General features: G+C 40.8%; 1 pseudogene; it reads left to right on the top strand.

Annotated features, from left to right (window-relative positions):
• The first annotated feature begins 1308 nt into the window (after positions 1–1308).
• On the top strand, positions 1309–2247 carry LOC129561043 (olfactory receptor 11G2-like; annotated as a pseudogene).
• The last annotated feature ends 217 nt before the right edge of the window (positions 2248–2464 follow it).

Here is a 2464-nt window from a genome sequence, read left to right as displayed (position 1 = left end):
GTGTATATCTCCCTTACACACAGACTGTGTGTTTCTGTGTGTATGCGTGTGCATGAGAGACACAGAAAAAGTATATTTGACTAACAGAATCATGAGGAGAGTTTGGAGATATGAAAAAGGGTCAGTTCAAAGACCCTAGTTTGAAAATTTATTTGATCCTAAGTGCTTTGGGAAGCTATTTGAAATTTGTGTGGTCTGATTTTCTTTTTTTTTAAGAGTCACTCTGGCCATGGTCGGAGAAGGCAATGGCACCCCACTCCAGTACTCTTGCCTGGAAAATCCCATGGATGGAGGAGCCTGGTAGGCTACAGTCCATGGGGTCGCTAAGAGTTGGACACGACTGAGCAACTTCACTTTCACTTTTCACTTTCATGCATTGGAGAAGGAAATGGCAACCCACTCCAGTGTTCTTGCCTGGAGAATCCCAGGGATGGGGGAGCCTGGTGGGCTGCTGTCTATGGGGTCACACAGAGTCGGACACGACTGACGCAACTTAGCAGCAGCAGCAGCTGGCCATGGTATGGATCACAAATTGTAGAGAGACAGGGCTGAGAGACAAGAAAACCAGTAGGACAGTATCACAGTGGTCCAGAGAAGAAAAGAAGATGGTGGCTTGAATTAGAGAGAGGTGAATGGACATGAGACTTATTTTAGAGAGAGACTAACAGAAATTGCTGATGAATTAGATGTGAGGGTAAAGGAAAGGGAAGAAATACTACACTGAAATGTTTTATCACAAATAAATAAATAAATAAAATTCTTAAATATTTAATCTAAAAGGTCATTTATTAAACAGATGCTTACCCCTAAATGAAATTTCAGGAACCCCAGCAGAACAACCCTGGTCAAAAATACCTAAGCATTATAAGTAGCAATTGTTTTTAATTGATCATAAAAAAGCTACCTTCCTCTGAAGTAGTACTGGACTTGCAATCATTTTTTTGAAACCATAAAGGACCTTTATATGCAGCAGAATTATTCTTTTCTGTCCCTATTTTTCTGAGAAACTAGATAGGCAGTAGGATGGTATGTAGGTAGGTAGATAGTCAGACAGATTCTCTATTAAGAAAAATGTCTAATGTTCAAATACCTCTACCACACTTTCCTCAAGAGTTTACCAATTCTGATCAAACATTTTCTTAAATCCATGATGAAAATGTGAATGAGAATAGTTAACCCAGTTTACAAGGAAAAAAAAATAGCTATTAATATATAAATCTCTATTTACTCTTCCAAGATGATTTAAATATAAATCTGGGTCTTCATATCTCTATACAAACTCATTTGATATTTGCTGGTTCTTTCACAGCTCACAGACTCATGAAAATATCCAACACCTCCAACACCATCACTGGCTTCATCCTCCTGGGCTTCCCTTGCCCCAGGGAGGGGCAGATTCTCCTCTTTGTGCTCTTCTCTGCTGTCTACCTCCTGACCCTCATGGGCAACGGTTCGATCATCTGTGCTGTGTGCTGGGATCAGAGACTCCACACCCCCATGTACATCCTGCTGGCCAACTTCTCCTTCCCGGAGATCTGGTATGTCACCTCCACTGTCCCCAACATGTTGGCCAACTTCCTCTCTGACAACAAGCTCATCTCCTTCTCTGGGTGCTTTCTTCAGTTCTACTTTTTCTTCTCCTTGGGTTCTACAGAATGTTTTTTCTTGGCTATTATGGCATTTGATTGATACCTTGCCATCTGCTGGCCTCTACACTACCCCACTCTCATGACTGGACGTCTCTGTGCCAGTCTCATAGTCAGCTGCTGGGTATTTGGTTTCCTCTGGTTCTTGATTCCCATCATTATCATCTCCCAAATGTCCTTCTGTGGATCTGGGATCATTGACCACTTCCTGTGTGACCCAGGTCCTCTTCTAGCACTCACCTGCAAAAAAACTCCTGTGATAGAGCTTGTCTTCTCCACCTTAAGTCCTTTGCCCCTAATCATTCCTTTTCTCTTCATCATGGGGTCTTATGCTCTGGTCCTGAGAGCTGTATTGAAAGTACCTTTAGCAGCTGGGTGAAAAAAGGCTTTCTCCACCTGTGGGTCTCATCTGGCTGTGGTTTCACTGTTTTATGGCTCAGTCCTCGTAATGTATGGGAGTCCAACCTCTGAGCATGAAGCTGGAATGAAGAAGATTGTGACTCTGTTTTATTCTGTTGTGACACCACTTCTCAACCCTGTAATATATAGTCTTAGAAACAAAGATATGAAAAAAGCCCTGCAGAAATTTCTTAGACTATAAAAAGTGTTAATCAAAAGAGTTCTTGAGCAATTAGAGACCTAAATTGTGTTTACCTCATTTTCAGATTTAAAAAAAAATGTGTTTTGTTTTTTTCAGATAATTGTTCATCCTAAGATTGACTAAAATTTCAGTCACCAGTGAACATGTATCTGTTGCTTATTTATTCTCCTGGTTCTTGCTCATTTGTCCTGTTTCTTTTTTTTTTTTTTGTCCTATT

The sequence above is a fragment of the Moschus berezovskii genome, chromosome 9 (assembly GCF_049115385.1).
Source record: "Moschus berezovskii isolate FMDL1 chromosome 9, NW_MosBer_1.0, whole genome shotgun sequence".
In the NCBI taxonomy this organism is placed as follows: domain Eukaryota; kingdom Metazoa; phylum Chordata; class Mammalia; order Artiodactyla; family Moschidae; genus Moschus; species Moschus berezovskii.
This window is presented reverse-complemented; position numbering and strand designations above follow the sequence as displayed.